General features: G+C 41.3%; 1 pseudogene; it reads right to left on the bottom strand.

The window, feature by feature from the left end:
• Positions 1-19,896, bottom strand: part of LOC124722310 — a 145,912-nt pseudogene that overhangs the window by 59,643 nt on the left and 66,373 nt on the right.

Raw genomic sequence — 19,896 nt, 5'->3', positions numbered from 1 at the left:
AAAACCAGCAGCAATGTTTTATCAGCAGCAGTGTTACACAAAAAATTGTTTTCTTCAAATGTTTATGAGCTATGAAGCACCACCTGCACCAAATGTATTAATAAAGTCTTCTGTGGTTCCATTAAGTGGCTACATATTAGTCATGACAAGTAGTCAGAGTTTTATTGGCAGAATACTTAGAAGATGCAACAAGTCCACTAAACAGACTGCCTACACTACACCTGTCCATCCTCTGACAAGAGTATTGCTGTGTGGTATGGGATCCTTACTAAAGCACTGTGACTGCATGGCAGAAGTGCACGTGCAGCACTTGCTACCTATCATTCACTTTGCATACATGCACCTGGCAGTTTCGACACACAGCAGCACATGTCACACACTCACTGAGTGACAAGCACTCACTGACTGACAATAGCTCGTGGCTAAGTAAACACAAACTCTATACAGCTTCATCTCAATGTTGTGGCACTAATAAACTCACCAAGCACTGGAGTGCAGTTGGAAGTGGAATTTCTTTTTAGCTGTTGATTTTCCATGTTTTCTACAGAGAAAATGTATGCTGTAAAACTGAGATGTAGCAAGTATTACAGCAATGACTGAGTGTGATTATGTATAACTAACATTATAGTGATCATGAAATAGTAAATGTAATTGATTATTAATATAACCAAGTGTTGTCCGACAGAGCTGACAACATCTGTGATGATGCAGCCTGTAGTTCATTTTCTAAAATAGAGGAAGGGGGAAGAAAGGGAAACGAGGTAGGTATGAAATCACTGCTCCATGCTGCACAGGACACTGCAATGATTAAAGCTGAAAATTTGGGCTGGACAGGGACTCAAAACCAGATGCTCCATTACTCCAGAATGGTTGCCTCAATCATTTCGGCCACCTGGAGACATTTTCTATCCGACCCAAATTCTCAACTTATCACACACTGCATTGTAGCATCCCTCATCCATTACATCTCCTATACAAAAATACATGATTCCCATAGGGATTCAAATGACATTTGTGCACATTCACCGAAACATATGTCATAGAGCTGATTCACTTGATTACTATATTAATGTAACTGAGTTTTGTCTGTTCTGTCTGACAGATGGAGTTTAGTAACAGAGCTCAAAGGTCAGATAGCCTCCATCAGAGAGCTGCCAATCAGGCTCTTTAATGTGCCAGGTTTGATGCCACCAGCCCACCCGTGGAAACTCATGAATGTGGCGGACCTCCACTACGTCACCATTACTTGGCCTAACTGCAGATTTGTCTGCCTATAAGAATGTTGTGATTGAATTAGCTGGTTGCTACTACAGGGCACTTCACAGTGTACAATGGCTTCGGGCATGGCCACCTCAACAGAACCAGGTATGAAGACTCTGTGAGTTGACATGAGGTTGTGCCAACTGGAGACGAGGGAGCACATTCCAAATGTATCAGTTAAGTTTTACTGTAATTCATCTCCTTGTTATAACAACCCTCATCTCCTTGTTATAACAACCCTCAATTTCAATGGATTCCACACTACCTACCCTGCTAATCGAACCCATAATTCCTGGGCAGGATAGTGGTTACATCATCCTGAACAACCTAAGCAATGCTACCTATCTCTCAACAACGGATCACAGAAGTAGCCCATTATAAATGCTAATCCCAGATTCATTGTACTCTTACCCATTCATTACTGATAGTCCTCTGGAGCTTAACTGCAATTTCTCCTTCTTTTGAAATTAGCAAAGGATATTCAAAATAATCACTTTTTCAGTTGTGGCTTTTTCATTAGTGAAATAGATCATTACATCATTTTCATTAACAATATGCATGTCACACTAACATGCATGTCTAAAACAATCTACAGCTTATGAAATATTTTCAAAATTAAATAGCTGACTCTGAATTATTTGACATCAGCTGTATTAGATACAGATCTACTACCCAATAGTATCATATGAAATTATGTGCCTGGCTGGGATTCAAACCCAGATTTCCTGGTTATCACGAGCAGTCGCCTTAACCACTTTGAGATCCGTGCATGCTCCCTGGACCAATCCGAACTTCCATATGTCACAATATCTACATTCTTATGTCACAAATTTTCATATGTCACTACCGCATAGTAGATCTATACCTAATACAGCTGATGTTAAGGAATTAAAAGTCAGCAAATTTAATTTTAAAAATATTTCTTACAGCCATGGATCAACAATATTTTTTGTTCTTTGAAATACGCATTCAGGTATTACATGCCTAAGTGGGCATATGATAGTAACAACATTGGTCTCAATTCCTTGTTGTCTCATCCCCCATGTTGCAGGAATCCGAATCCAAGTAATGTTATAAGCAGTAAGTGACGAATTTAGTGGACTACGATAAGGATTTAAACAGGGTGACATATGCAAGTTTGGGTTGGTTCGGGGAGCATTCATGGATGACTGAAGTGGTTAAGGCAATCGCTCGCAATAAGTGGGAAATCTGGGTTCCAGTCCCAGACTGGAAGAAATTTTCATAGGTCACTATTGGGTAGTAGATGTATACCTAACACAGCTGATGTCAAGCAATTCACAGTCAGTGAATTAATTTAAAATCTGTTTATCCTTTCCAGAAAAATCAATTTCCAGAATAAAAATTAATAGATGGCGCTGGTTTGAATAGGAAAATACTCCCAAAGCACATATGAGGGAATGCTTGATAATGTATAAAGGTAGATAAACTCATACCCCTTAAGGATTGTTGGGAAGGCAAGTAGTCAACCATGCATTTCATGAGTTCACTAATATGAAGGCTGCCATTCCATTCATTGATGCAAGAAGCTTAGTGCCCAAGCAGACAGGGCCACTTAACAGTACACAAGTATGAACAGTCACTGCTGACAACTCTTTTACAAGAGATCTTTTGCTTGAACAAAACTCATTGAATGGTTTAGCAAGTTAACTACGGATCTCAGATGACCTCCTTGCACCATCACATCTGTGATGGTAGGGCATCACCAGATGGCAATGTGACTAGCAACCCTGCCACCGCTAACAGTGTTCTTCACAACTCACTGCACCTGCTTACTCTGCTCAGTTTGTAACCTGCTCATCAGTTATACTCTGTTTTACAACCTTAGTCAAAACACTTGACTTGTTTTTACTGAATACAGTGCTAGACTCTCTTCACAATATTTGTCATTTACTTGTCTCACCAATCTTGTACATTTTCTACACAGCTTTTTTTTTTAATCCTAAGATACTAGCTGCTTGTGCTATCTGACTATCTCACAGTTATGGTGCTATCATGGGATTATCACTATTGCCAAGTACATAGTTAACCTATTCAAATGTGCAACAATGTCACTCTCCCAAAAAGGCTCTCAGTGGCATTTGGCTTTGATGGTTACATCAATATAATTATCAAGCTTCATGAGTCAACCAGTAAATTTGCATCAATGAAAGAAATAATAATAAGAATGGCCTCTGGATTATCAAGATCATTTCCTATTTTAAGTAGAACTGATATTATTATTTGTCTTGCGACTTGGTTGTATATGGTAATAGTTTCTGTCAGTACTTCACAACCACAAAAATGAAAATTGTTTATTTTTCCACTCACACGTCACTGAGCCCAAAAGCTTGAATATTCTATTATGATGTAATACCTGGAGCCATAGGAGATATTTCCTGTTAAGCTATTTGATATTTTGTTTCCTATTATGTAATGACTGTTATGTTAACTGCTGACACATTTACATTTTACACTAGTATTTTTACATATACTACAATGTGTTTTTGTAAAATTTTGTGTTTTCCTGCTTTGCACATACACAATGGGTTAAGTCATCAATGACCCATCTAAACTGTTTGTCACATATAAAGACGTAATGATGAACACTTCCCCAGTTGGTCTATCCTCTCATCTAATTTACAATATATGCTGCACATTCTCATTTTCAGATCACTAAAATATGTCTACTGCATCTTTTTAATCCTTCAGTCATATTGTTTCCTGCATTACACTGAAATATATCACACTCAGGAATATTTTACGACAGTGAGAAAAAATCAAAACCTGTAACCATCTTGTCATAATTGCAATTCTGAATGTAAATAGTACCATATCTAAATTTCAGGTAGCTGTTAAGTATGATACATTCTGTGCAGACAGACTGAGAATACTCTGTGACAGTGCCTGTGTGCTCTCTGTCTCTCTACCGTGCCACACACTCCAGCCATAGCCTACTCTGATAACTGGGGGCAAGAGCTGCATCAGGTGATTGTTTCTGCTTTTGGATCTCCTTAGAAAAATTTATATGCTCGAAAAACTATTGCTGTCACTGCTTAACATAATACTTGTCGTATTTGCCTTATGCCACCAATACTGAACACTACAGCAGCTAAGGACTGTCACCATATCCACAATAACATGAAAATTATGCTAAACATTCTATGCACACCCTGAAGCACACATAACATACAGGTGCAGAAGAATGACACTACTGGCTGAAGTGTCGCATGGAACGCTGACCTTCCCATTATGTACTGTCCCTGATGCACCTCCTTATGTGCACACCACTATGGATCTGGGCCAAATCCTTTAACGATGAAAACACAAGTACATTAATTTTAATTTCATTTTACCTGCACTAAACAGCATACATTCTTTTTTGCCTGTTTCCATGTCACACACAGTTTCTGTGGAAGTTAATTTTTTCAGAAATTAAAAAAAAATAATAACAATTAAACTAAACTAAACTTTGCCTGAACAGGCCATGAAGGACCAATGGTACCAACCAGCTGCCATGTCATCCTCAGCCCAAAGGCATCATGGTATGCGGATAAGGAGGGTCTTGTGGTCAGCACACTGCTCTCCCGGCCATACGTCAGTTTATGAGACCAGAGCCGCCACTTCTCAATCAAGTAGCTCCTCAGATTGCCTCACAAGGGCTGAGTGCACCCCACTTGCCAACAGCGCTCGGCAGACCGGATGGTCACCCACCCAAGTGCTAGCCCAGTCTGACTGTGCTTAACGATGGTTATCCTGATGGGAACTGGAGTTACCACTGCGGAAAGGCCATTGGCTTATTCAGAATGAAGCAGTGGAAATTACTGGAAGAAACTGCAGTTTCATTCTCTGTCAACTAAAAAATTTCAAGATTGGATAACTAAACAATTCTCAAAGTTAAAATGGTCGTTTTGATGCTTTAGGTATTCTACATACTCTCCTCCCACTTGAGTACAGTGTACAGAATGTTCCTATAACCATGTGAAACTGTTAGAGAAGTCCTTCTCTGAGGTGCTGTTCAACCTGTGCAGCACGTTGGCAGGAATGTCAGTTATGTCATCAGAGTGTTGACCATCACATGAATTTCTGCACTTGTCATTTTGTGGTATTTAGGTTTGTACTGATAATACTACATCTCATCACCTATAATGATTTTTTCCAGAAAAGAATTGTCTGTAGTTTGAATTTCAATCACGTCATGGCAGGCATTCATGTGTTGCTTTTGTTTGAGAGTCAAGATGTGCAGAACCAACTTTGCACACAATTTTCTCTTCTTAAGAAATTCTGGAGAATGTATTGAACACTTGATTTAGAGATGCTATTACACAGCTATTTGTGACATGTTGACACACTACAGCCACATGTCCGCTACTTAATACTGCTTCCTCACAACTGACTGGTCAAAAACACATTTGTTAGTTCAGATATTAGTTTAAGCTGACGTAGCTTATATGCCAGGAATAAAATAAGTCTCAGCACTTTTTGGATGGATGGTGTATATTTTGTCATAAAATTATCACATACTGGTTAAGATCACAACTGTCTCAGCAGCAGTAGCTGCTACAACAAACACACGGGCAACATGTGATGTGCGTGCAAGAAATTTTTTCCACTCATTATAACTTCTTCTATTGCTGTTTTCTTCTAAATCTTGTTGTTGTGTGGGTGGCCACTGCATTTCTTATTTTTCTCTTCTTTTCTCCAAAATTCCCAGCAATATTACAAACTGTTCTGTATTTCATTTGAAAAGTTCCATTTATCTGCCTAAACCATCATTCTATAGATCATTTTTGCTGTTTTTGTGAGTAAATCCCTCCTTATCTTCCCCTGGACTGTCATGCTCACAATCAATCCTCCATGAATTCACTGATCTTTTTCTGCAATGGGTTGATATCACACTAAAAGACTGTACAAAATTAGGCAGACAAGAGTTCCAATTAAAACAACACTACCTCTAAAAATATAATGCAGATGTGCTGGTATCAAAACTGTAGCCTCATGCCCCACAAACAAAAAATTCTACTAACAGTGAAAATATTGTGATAAGTTTTCTAACCTCCTCTGGGCATAGTTCATGTGTGCAGCTTTGGAAGTGTCCACAAATAAGAGGAAAGGCCACAATGTATCGATTTTGTGCGGGGAATTCCAAACACATATGAAATTGATCTTCAAAGATTTTGCTGTAGAAACTGAAACAAGAAATAATATTTAGTAACTTTAAAGCACACACATGAAACATAAAGAACAATACAATTTACTATGACTATTTATGGGACTATTTATTGATTTCACCACTGCATATTAAGCTGGCACAATAGCAGAGATCTGAGACTTGCCCTGTTGAAAGGGCTTTAACATTTCATGTAGGTATTACTTACACTCTCAGTTTTAACATTATTTATTTTAATGCCATCATATTTTATAAGGTGTCAATGTTTACTTTCAATATGCTTGAAAAAGACAAAATGTTGAAATTGGAACTGGAATGTTTTCAACAGCCATAAGTAGAATAAGTAATAATTACATAATGGCTGTGGACCAAGTTCTCATCAAAATTTTGGGTCTGAAAATATGTTGACATCACATGCAATCTGTATCCACTCTTTTTAGTTCCATTTGCCTGATGGTTTATTTGTGCCTACTATGGAAGTATGGAAGTTGTAGGGCAACTTGCTCTGATTTCATACTTATTTATAGTTTACCACTCTAACTGGAGCTCACACTATGACCTGTCCCCATATTCTCAACACTTTTGGTACCATACAGTGATGCTAAATAACAACATATATCACATATGATCAATATGAGAAATTTTATTAGTTGTGTTCTGTATGAGTCAGAACTTTTAATTATTTTTGAGCAGTGTGGATTTTAAGCAATGAAAAAAAAAAAAAACACTCAAAATTGGGGCAAATGAGAAAACCACATATGGTTGGTTGTCATTCACCCAGGTCTAATTGCAAAACTGAGGCACAAAGGAAGGAAAAAAGTAAATACTAAGACAGAAAAATGAACATATGTCATAATCATGGCCTTGACTTGAGAAATCTTACAGCTGAAGAAACAAATCACAGTGTATGCTTACATAAAGTGAACCAAACATGATCTCACAGCGATGGCAATAAATGAAATAAACTGGTTATTCTCTCTACCACAATTTGTTGAGCCTTTTAATGCCATTTGCAAGACTTGGCATCTGTACTTTGTGCACTGCTTTGCCATGTCTCTTGCCATGCACTGGCTGCTAAATACTTCTGATGTATTAATCATTTCTCATTTTTTTAATCATTCCAGGCTTCAGACTGGCAGTGGGAGAGTTAAAGAGTATTTATTTGCAATATTTACTGCAGTCTAGAACAAATCGCAAAGCATAAAAGCAGAATCGACAGAAATCGCAGAATGTACAGTGCAATGTCATCTGTTGAATTTGTAGCAAATCACAAAGCTTGGTGTGAGTACCCCAAAAGCACTAACACAAAACTATCTACAAAGTTGCATACTATACATTGAAATGCCTTTTTTTTTATTACAGAAAATGACACTGTGTGGCGAGATACCACTAGTGATGTTCCAATTAGACAGGCATCATATTCCACCACAGCTAAATGATAAATAAAATATGTTTCAACAACTGCTGTGGTAGCCCACTGTACTAAGAGTGTTAAATATATGTGCCACAGTCGCAAACCATTAAACTACACAAAATTTCAATGAAACTTACTCTTCGAAGAATTCTCAAATGTTAGTCTGAAAAATTCTTGGACTGGATTTGGAAACAAATCAATTTTTCCACTTTAATTTCCACACAATTAATTGCTAAAGCTAGTAATTCTTTTATGAAATGCTTCTATGGACAGCTTCAATCTTACACATACTGTACTTTAAATGATTTAATGGGTTATGAGTGTAACATTACATATTAGGTTCCCAATGCTCACCCAATTTTGTAACGGTGATGGTTTTATTGTGCCAGACTTCACTGTTTATTACTGGACTGTCATCCATCCTGTTGCTCTCTACAGCACCAAGCGTTGACCAGCTACAAAATGGGATGAACAACAATTGGGGGTCATGGAGACTAAGATGCCAAGATGACCAGGTAGCATCACTGGACTGGATCATATCTCAAATGACACTATTAGTGAACATTTCAGGGTCACACCAATCCAGAAGAAAATGTGAGAAAGCTGTTATATTTTGCTGCTTGCAAAAGATGATACCATTGGAAAGACTGCATACACAGTGGAAGTCGCAGGGAAGAGACCCAAGGGTCAGCCTAGACAACAATGGGCTGACACTCTGTAAAATAACCTGAAGGCTGTAAATCTTCATACAGACATGATCCATGACCTAGCAAAATGGAGACAGCGAATCCACTCGGTGGACCCTGCCACCAGGTGGGACAAACCCTATTGAAAATGAAGAAGAAGGATTCACTGTTTAGGGAATCTCTGGCCTGCAATCTGTAAGTGAAGTCTGCTTGTTTATTACCCTCTTTTTAGGATAGCTCTGGTCTGAAATCTGCAAGAGAAGCCTGTTTCCTTTAATATCCTCTTCTTCTGTAAAGTTTGGAAGGAAGGAGATGAGGTACTGGCAAAAGTAAAGCTGTGAGGACGGGGCGTGACTTGTGCTTGGGTAGCTCAGATGGCAGAGCACTTGCCCGCGAAAGGCAAAGGTCCCGAGTTCGAGTCTTGGTCCGGCACACAGTTTTAATCTGCCAGGAAGTTTCATATCAGCGCACAATCCGCTGCAGAGTGAAAATCTCATTCTGGATCTATCACACGCATGTACGATAGGGTCCATGTCTGGAGAACATGCTGGCCACTCTAGTCAAGCGATGTCGTTATCCTGAAGCAAGTCATTCGCAAGATGTGCATGATGGGGGCACGAACTGTCATCCATGGAGACGAATGCCTTACCAATATGCTACCAACATGGTTGCACTATCAGTCGGAGGATGGCATTCACATATTGTACAGCCATTACGGCGCCTTCCATGACCACCAGCAGCATATGTCAGCCCCACATAATGCCATCCCAAAACAGCAGGGAACCTCCATCTTGCCGCATTCGCTGGACAGTGTGTCTAAGGCGTTCAACCTGACCGGCTTGCCTCCAAACACGTCTCTGACAATTGTCTGGTTGAAGGCATATGCAACACTCATCGGTGAAGAGAACGTGATGCCAATCCTGAGTGGTGCATTCGGCATGTTGTTGGGCCCATCTGTACCATGCTGCATGATGTTGTGGTTGCACAGATGAACATCACCATGGACATCAGGAGTGAAGTTGTGCATCATGGTGCCTATTATGCACAGTTTGAGTCATAACACGACATCCTGTGGCTGCACGAAAAGCATTATTCAACATTTTTATGTTGCTGTCAGGGTTCCTCTGAACCATAATCCATAGGTAGTGGTCATCCACTGCAGTAGCAGCCCTTGTGCGGCCTGAGCAAGGCACATCATCGACAGTTCCTGTTTCTCCGTATTTCCTCCACGTCCAAACAGCACCGCCTTGGTTGACTTCGAGACCCCTGGGCACTTCCCTTGTTGAAAGCCCTTCTTGGCACAAAGTAACAATGCAGACATGATCAAACCGCGGTATTGACCGTCTAGGCATCGCTGAACTACAGACAACACGGGCCATGTACCTCCTTCCTGCTGGAATGACTCTAACTGATCAGCTGTTGGACCCCCTCTGTCTAATAGGCATTGTTCATACATGATTGTTTACATCTTTGAGTGGGTTCAGTGACATCTATGAACAGTCGAAGGGACTGTGTCTGTGATACAATATCCACAGTCAACATCTATCGTCAGGAGTTCTAGGAACAGGGATGATGCAAAACTTTTTTGATGTGTGTATTAAAAGCAAACTAAAACATCAAGGAATGTGACTTTTCCATGAAGCAGCTGGGAATACACCAGTGTTTTCAAGAAAAGTCAGTTGAAAGTTAGCAAGAACTGGACTGAAGAAAGGGAGGAGACACACAGAAAATGAACACAAAAATACTAGGTGTGAGGTAAGACTCAAGGAAAGACATAGGTGAAACAATGTCATCCACTGCTGGCAGAAATGATAGAAGAATATCATGACCAACATGGGTATCATGTACAATGCCTATAAAATGTTAGCATTACTTTACACATGGGGTAACTTGAAAAATATAAACATGTAAATATATGGTAGAACAAACTGCTAATGTTAACTTCAGTAAAAGACCAATAACACTAATTCCATGGGCTCTTGCACTCTGCAGTGTACACTGACACAGTTCCCACAAACCCATACCATTGGCATATGACAGAACTTCTAGTGATCTGATAGGTCAAAGATAAGAAGAAAAATAGAAAACAGATAAAAATAGCAATGCACAAACAGAAAATGAAATTTCTTATGGTCCAACAAGCAATTTCAGAAGGGCAAATCTTCTGGATTAAATCCTGAAGTGATAGCCAGTATACACTCCTGGAAATTGAAATAAGAACACCGTGAATTCATTGTCCCAGGAAGGGGAAACTTTATTGACACATTCCTGGGGTCAGATACATCACATGATCACACTGACAGAACCACAGGCACATAGACACAGGCAACAGAGCATGCACAATGTCGGCACTAGTACAGTGTATATCCACCTTTCGCAGCAATGCAGGCTGCTATTCTCCCATGGAGACGATCGTAGAGATGCTGGATGTAGTCCTGTGGAACGGCTTGCCATGCCATTTCCACCTGGCGCCTCAGTTGGACCAGCGTTCGTGCTGGACGTGCAGACCGCGTGAGACGACGCTTCATCCAGTCCCAAACATGCTCAATGGGGGACAGATCCGGAGATCTTGCTGGCCAGGGTAGTTGACTTACACCTTCTAGAGCACGTTGGGTGGCACGGGATACATGCGGACGTGCATTGTCCTGTTGGAACAGCAAGTTCCCTTGCCGGTCTAGGAATGGTAGAACGATGGGTTCGATGACGGTTTGGATGTACCATGCACTTTTCAGTGTCCCCTCGACGATCACCAGTGGTGTACGGCCAGTGTAGGAGATCGCTCCCCACACCATGATGCTGGGTGTTGGCCCTGTGTGCCTCGGTCGTATGCAGTCCTGATTGTGGCGCTCACCTGCACAGCGCCAAACACGCATACGACCATCATTGGCACCAAGGCAGAAGCGACTCTCATCGCTCAAGACGACACGTCTCCATTCGTCCCTCCATTCACGCCTGTCGCGACACCACTGGAGGCGGGCTGCACAATGTTGGGGCGTGAGCGGAAGATGGCCTAACGGTGTGCGGGACCGTAGCCCAGCTTCATGGAGACGGTTGCGAATGGTCCTCGCTGATACCCCAGGAGCAACAGTGTCCCTAATTTGCTGGGAAGTGGCGATGCGGTCCCCTACGGCACTGCGTAGGATCCTACGGCCTTGGCGTGCATCCGTGCGTCGCTGCGGTCCGGTCCCAGGTCGACGGGCACGTGCACCTTCCGCCGACCACTGGCGACAACATCGATGTACTGTGGAGACTTCACGCCCCACGTGTTGAGCAATTCGGCGGTACGTCCACCCGGCCTCCCGCAAGCCCACTACACGCCCTTGCTGAAAGTCCGTCAACTGCACATACGGTTCACGTCCACGCTGTCGCGGCATGCTACCAGTGTTAGAGACTGCGATGGAGCTCCGTATGCCACGGCAAACTGGCTGACACTGACGGCGGTGGTGCACAAATGCTGCGCAGCTAGCGCCATTTGACGGCCAACACCATGGTTCCTGGTGTGTCCGCTGTGCCGTGCGTGTGATCATTGCTTGTACAGCCCTCTCGCAGTGTCCGGAGCAAGTATGGTGGGTCTGACACACCGGTGTCAATGCGTTCTTTTTTCCATTTCCAGGAGTGTAGTTTGTTGGCTGCTTTTCAGAATTTTCATTAGTTATCAATACCCATAGTTACAATACAACCAAAATATGACTAGTTTTCCAAATGAAACTTTCTCTGTGATAGAGTATGCATGAAATCATCCTCTGTGAAGGATAAAAACTGGGTGCAGGAATGATATTTGGAACCATAACTTTCCCTTTGACAGCCAACCATGTCTTACAAAATGACTTGCAGATTCAAACCACTAGTATCCTTCTCCTACTTATACAAATATCACCAAGACTCCCTCCTGCAATGCTCTGGTACTTCACCAATGAACACATTCTCCCCCCCCCCCCCCCTCTTTTCCCCAGGAAAAGATATACCTGAGTGAAGTCCAGGCCATTGCTATCTCATTCCTTGCTATTCCCTTTCCCCATGGATGCTACTTCCGAAAGACATGCACAGAGACCCTCTGTAAAAAGGCAGGCTGAAACTCTACACTGAATTATGAGGCATGTAGATGGATCATGCATGAATGGTAAATATCTGGGTTCAATTTGAAGTTTTATACAGAGTTTTCATTTTTCACACAAATTAAATGTCAGCGTGTGGGGGCTTTAAGCAATGCAAAGAATATCCTTGTGTTACTTCATGGGACAGCACACAGTCCCAGCCAGGAGGCAGCATTGACCACAGCAGACAGATAATGCCTGCCTAACTTGTATGAATGAAACATTCTTTGCTCACTTCAGCACAGCAGGTGGTTGACGTGCTACACTGCATGAGGGAGCGAGCAGGCCACATAACCTGTGCAATATCTTCCGTTTCCAAGAAAACATCAACAATCCATGCTCTATGACATCAATACAAAGTCTGGGCCAACAGCACCTCTCAACAACTGCAAATGAGGTCCCAAGATCTCATCATGATACCTGGTAGCAGTTAGACTTTGCTGATTTACCCATACAATTTCATGAAGAGGTGTTCATCAAGTGGTCAACATAATCCCTGCCCACACAACAAGGATCCTCCTAAATATCAGTCTCTTTCCACAATATTTGGGTCCCAAAATCATGTTCCATGTTCCCTCCATATGTGATTCCATTGAGAATCACTCTCCAGACTAAATTGGGACTCATCTGTGAAAACAACATTGGCCCACTGTTCAATCGCCCAGGTAGCTTGTTGAAAACTCCACTCTACAAGTTCCTTTCTGTGAAGACGCATCAGAGGTAGACACACAGCAGGTGTCCAACAATAAAGGCCACTCTGCTGAAGCCTTCTGCACACCATTTGCCCTGATATAACACGTTCAGTGGATGCTGGCGAGCTCACATGCCAGTTGTCATGCAGAACTAAGGTGGTACTGTCATGCTCTCGCAGCCAAATAATGGTCCTCTCTTTTGAAGTCACATGTGGTTGGCCCTGCCCTGGTCTTCAGTATACAGTTTTGGTCTCCACACACTGTAGCCACATCCAAGAAACAACAGAATGATTCACACTAAGCCATTGGACCACATCATTTTGCGACTGTCCGACTTCCTTTCTATCTCTGGCCCTTCGCAGCAGAGAGTCTGGTAGGCATCTTCTCTGTGTCATATCGTACTGCCTGCAACTGTCTGAACAGTGATTGTGGATGTGAGACTACCTGGCAAACACTATCCCGTTTGATAGGTGCCCTGACGTCATCGTTGGCATGGTTGTCCATTGACTGGAATGCCATCTTCCATGCAGAACATAATCATATGAACAACTGTTGACAATTTGTATGATTAGATCATGAATTAGACACAGGACAGGGAAATAGTGGTTTGTTGCTTCAATTTTGGCCACCAGTATAGATTGTATGTAGCACACTCACTTCTTTTCTTGTACACAAATAATACAGCCAGAGTGAAATATTCATAACATCCATTATGTCCCATAAATGTTTCGAGATATCAAAATGAGTTTTCGGTAAATTATAGTATGCAAAGAGGGGACTATTTTGCCATATGGTTAACATGCATAGCTAGAAATTTCTTGTCTACTGTGATATACGAGTAACTATAGATTTTTTTCAATTAAATAACATAATTTTTTTGAGGGTCATTGATAGCTAATGAAATGAGAATTAGTGTGGGTTTGAAACAGCATAAGCGAAGAAATTACATCTTTATTTTCATATCTAGAATAAGCTTTTTCATAAGCTATTGAGCTGATCAGTCCTCATTTCCTTATTTAATAATACACTATTTCAAGATTTTTTCATGAATGTATCTGTTAGTGAGGTGAAGCTGTGTAAACTCTGCTGTGTTTCAACATCTCAAACCGTTTAAGGTACAAGTGATGTTACGACAATTTCACTCTGGCTGCATCATTTGCATGGAAGAACAGGAGTTAGTGCACCACATACAATCCGCTTTCTCGAGACTGGAAGTATATATAGATCTCCACTCATGTTTAAAGAAAAATTCAATATCTTAATTACATTTCATACGCAGCAACGTATGACTTAACATGTACTGAAAGTTAAGTCATAATGACTCCTATTTTTCACTGCAATCTATCTGAATTTCATGTAGTGTGACATTTAAATTCGAAATATCACAATAGCTATGTCCATAAACTAAATGCTGTTCACTGTGAATATGACAAATGAGACTACCGCATGGGAAAGAATATATCTATTTTTTAAGAACAGTTTCTTCAGTGTCATGTGAGAAAGCTTGCAGGGCAGCCAGAGTGCACATGATGTTCTACTGACACTAGCACTTCTGCATCCTGACTAGTGGGCAAACCATTGTTTACTGTGTTCACCTTCGAGCACACATAACTGCATTTGGTCATACATGGAGTTGGCACAAAGACCAGCAGCTTCCTCTGTGTTCTCAGACTAACAGTAGGTTCCAATATGAAATACGCATAAGCCAACGTACCAGGAAACAACAGTAAACATTTGGCAAGAGACTGCTAATATCTCATGCACAACTGGCAAATGCTAACTTACTTCAAGCGGAAAGGTAAATTTTTATGAACAGTATGGCTTATCACTCTTGCAAAAACTAGTTCTATTATGGAATTGATATATTTTCCATTTCACCACACACAGAAGTAATATATATTTTTGAGCAGCATCTAACTACTGCCAGCCTAATTTATTTTTTACAGCAAAAATTGAAAAAAAAAGAAGAGTAGTATGTTCCCTGGATGAGGAGGTTATCAGGTAACCCAGTAGCACGCAGCCATGTCCTACCAGCATTTGAGCCAGAACAATTTGTGACGTGGCACACAAGCTAGCTAAAAGAGAGCACCATGCACCAGATTATGGATTATGACACTTTGGTGAGCTACAAAAGCTACACTACACCTTGAAACAGAATGTATACAATAAAACAATCATTCAGAAAATCATAAAACGTGGTATAAAATCGAATGAGACAATGAAGAAGAAGAAGAAGAAGAAGAAGAAGAAGAATCACAAATCCCTCAATTGCTATCATTCCAAGCCATATAAGCTGTAGGTGGGATTCTCTGCAACATGTTAGTCTTCCACAGAAGCAACAAAATTTGAGATATGGTGGAGCCACTACAGCAGTTGATAACAGTTGAAAATAAGTTTATGAATATGTGACTATACACTGGTCTACGTCAGTGATACAGAACAACCTAAGAACACATTCCCGGCAGAGGATGAGCTTTACATACAGATTGGTCAATGTAACAAACTGGTGAGAAACAGCACACAGCTCATACAATTTATAGTAATGAATGAGATCAGAATATTCACAAAAAATCCAAAAAAGTTCACCAACCAACATTTACTAACTGCCATCTTGTCCGGCAGCAATTGCACTAACAGTCTACCAAGTTCCCAAATATATTTATACATATACTGTGGTAAGCACATCATTAGAGGGAAAAGGAACACTGTCTGCGACAGTGCTCCATTACAAAGCAACAAAGCATATAGTGTTGTGCTACTGTCTGGTGGGCTCATGGAACAGGTTTACCTTTCTTTTTTTTTTTTTTTTTACCCCATTCAGCATTTTTTCGGTATCTGTAACACTTTCAGTCATTTACAGTAAATACACACAACACAGATTCATTCCCTGCGACACACAAAGCAAAAAATTCATTTTTACAAGTGTACATGACATTTTCAAATTCCGCTATCTGCCAGAATTTGAACCTATAAGCTAAAATTAGTCAACCCAATATTTTTTTGAGAACTGGAGTTAAATAACAACAACACAAAGAGGACAGATTGCTACTCACTATATACAGAAGGTGCTGAAGGGTGACACACACATCGAAAAAAGACTGCTAGATATTAATTAGCTACTGGAAGAAGTTCTCCATCAGAAATAGACAGAAGATAAAAAAATCTACTCACCAAGGAGTGGCAGGAGAACAAATGTATAAAAGGTATTACATATGCAAGCTTTTGGAGCCAGTTGCTCCTTTCTCTGGTGGAAGGGTTGAAGCGGAAGGGAGAGGGGTGAACGAAAAAGACTGGTGAGATTTAGGAGAACACTGGGTCAGGGGAGACTTACTGGATGGGATGAGAAGGAAAGATAAATTGTTGGGGACTGAACGGGCAAGATTTGAATATTTGAGAACTTAAAGATGGAAGATAGACTAATATGCTAGACAGATATTACTGCTAAAACATTGTGCATGAGTTAATAAGAGCAAAAAGCTACTTGCATTTTATGTGACAGAGGGGAGAGGAGAGGAGGACGGTGAAAAACAGACAGGTCAGAAAATGAAAGATGTAGAAAACTAAAGCAGAATGAATAGAGGAATAGTTACTGTGAAAAAATACTGAGACCAAAGAAATTAATTTAAACTAAGGCCATGTGGGTGGCAAGAACCAAGGGCATGTTGTAGTGTCAGTTCCGAACTATGGAGTTCTGAGAAACTGGTGTCTGGCAGAGGAATCCAGATGGCACGTGTGGTGAAACAGGCACCATGGTCATGACTGTCATGTTGCAGAGCATGTTCTGCAACAGGATATTGTGTGTTACCGGTATACACCCTCTGCCTATGCCCATTCATCATAACTGATAACTTTGTGGTAGTCATGTCGATGCAAAATGCCAAACAGTGTTTACATAGCAGCTGGTATATTATGACGTGTCATTTAACAGGTGGCTCTCCCTTTGATAGTATATGTTTTGCCAGTTACAGGGCTGGTATATGTGGTGGTAGGAGTGTGCATAGGGCAAGTCTTGCAGCAGTGATGGACACAGTGGTAGGAGTCATTGGGTACAGAGAAGGGTGCGGAAGGAGCACAGGGTCTGACAAGGCTACTGTGGAGATCAGGAGGGTGACAAAAAGCTATTCTACATGTGGTGGGCAAAATCTCTGACTACATGGATCTCATTTCAGGGCATGATTTTAGAAAGTCACGGCCTTGTCAAAGTAGCAGATTAAAACATTCAAGACCAGGATAATACCGAGTGACAAGTGGTGTACTCCTAAGCCATTTTTTTGGAGGGATCATCAGTACCAAGATTGGATGTGATGGCCCAGGAAATCTGCTTTTGAACTAGGCTGGTGGGGTGACTACATCCAGTGAAGGCTGAGGTGAGAATGGTGGTGAATTGCTGTATGGAGTCAGGATCTGAACAAATACATTTGCCTCGAATGACAAGGCTGTATGGAAGGGAATGTTTGACATGGAAAGGATGGCAACTGTCAAAATGTAAGTACTGTTGTTTGTTAGTAGGTTCAATGATACTGTGGTTTGTTGGTAGGTTTAATGTGAACAGAAGTGCGTAGCTGGCATTGAGTGAGGATAAGTTCGGCATCAGGGAAAGCAGCATAGGATTCAGAATAGGACCATGAGAAATTTAATTGGGAGAACGTATCGAGAGATTCCAGGAATTTTAACGGGTCAGCCTCACCATGAGTCCATATGGCAAAGATGTCACAATGTATCTAAACCAAACCAGAAGTTGAAGGCTTATGGATCCCAGGAAAGCCCCCTCCAAGCAACCCATGAAAAGGTTGGCATAGGAAGGGGCCACCATGGTTCTATGGCCACACCCCTGATCTGCTTGTATGCTGCCCCTCAAAGGTGAAGTAGTAGTTGGTATGCATAAAGTTGATTATGGTTAGCAGGAAGGATGTCATAGGTCTGGAATGAAGTGGTCACTGACAGAGGAAATGTTCAGCAGTAAATAGATCATGTACATGGGGTATGTTGGTATACAGGGAGGTGGCATCAATGGTGACAATCAAGGTGTGTGGTAGGAGTGGGACGGGCACAGATTTCAGGCAATCTACAAAATTCTTGATGCAATAATTTACCAACAGCCGTATGTATTGTAGAAATTTATTTTATTTTATGAACTTCTATGTGCTACCAGTTTCGGCATTAGATTGATGCCATCTTCAGGCCTCACTCGTCATAGTCGTAAAATCGCAATACACAGAAGGAGCCATATAACTGGATCCGTGAATCAATCGTTCTATAACAGCTCTTGGTAACCAGGCAACACGAAATGATTCGTATCTTTAATATAGAAGGGAAACCTCTGTACTATGGCTTGCAAGTGTTGATCAACTAAGACAGATAAACATTTGGTGAGTGCTTTGAAGCCAGGCACTATAGGAAGGCCAGTATGATTAGGTTTGCGGATCTTAGGAAGAAGGTAAAAGGTGAAGGTACATGGTTTGGATGGGGGTAAGGAGTTCTATGGATTGAGATGTTAGCAATGGCGATGAGCCTGAGGTTTCAAGGAGGGACTGCAGGTCAGTTTGTATCACAGGGATGTGTTCTTGATGGCAGATGCTGTAGGTCGATGTGTCAGACAGCTGGTGCAGACCTTCACAAACATACTCTTGTCAGTCAAGTACCACAGTGGTAGATCCTTTGTCTGCTGGGAGGATAATGATGGATCCATCAGCTTTTAGCGAACACAGATCATGGAGTTCTGCAGAGGACAGATTAGGGACATGTTGTAGGGACCTGAGGAAGGGCCGTGAAGCAGTGCTGGATGTGAGGATTCTTGGAAGTTTTGTAAGGGATGATTTTGAGGTAGTGGTGATGGATCAAGATGGGATCGTGGTCAGAAGTGTTCAAGACAGGGTTCAATGTCAGGTTTATTGCCGGAAAGGTTTTGGAATTAGGTTGCAAAGTGATACTTCCAGCTGACAATATGTGTGAAGGAAAGTGGATTCTCACCAAAAGCCAGCTACACGTTTCCGTTCACATTAAATCTACAAACAAACAAGAGTACTTACATTTTGACAGTTGCCATCCTTTCCATGTCAAATGTACCCTCCCATACAGCCTTGGCATTTGAGGAACATGTATTTGTTCAGATGCAGAATCTTTAGAGCAATATACCACCATTCTCACCTCACCCTTCACTGGCCGTAATTACCCACCAGCTAGATTAAAAGTAGATTTCAAGGGCCATCACATCCAATCCTGGTACTGCTGATCCCTTCAAAATCCAACTTAGGAATACACCTCTTGTCATTCAGTACTAATCTCCACAATATCCTGGTTTTATTTTCTTTTATTTACACGTCAAGTTCAGTAAGATCAAATTGAAGAGCAAATCTCCAAGGTCATGGAACGTGTCAGTACATGAAATTATATACTAGCAACACACAATATACTGTTGCAGAGCATGCACTACAACATGACAGTCATGATCCGTGCCTGTTTCACCACATGTGAAATCTGTGTTCTTCCCCCAGGCACCAGTTTCTTAGAACTCCGCAAGTGGGAACTGGCACAACAACATGTTGGTTCTTGCCACCCACCTGGCCTTAATTTATGTTAATTT

The sequence above is a fragment of the Schistocerca piceifrons genome, chromosome X, assembly GCF_021461385.2.
Source record: "Schistocerca piceifrons isolate TAMUIC-IGC-003096 chromosome X, iqSchPice1.1, whole genome shotgun sequence".
Lineage (NCBI taxonomy): Eukaryota > Metazoa > Arthropoda > Insecta > Orthoptera > Acrididae > Schistocerca > Schistocerca piceifrons.
This window is presented reverse-complemented; position numbering and strand designations above follow the sequence as displayed.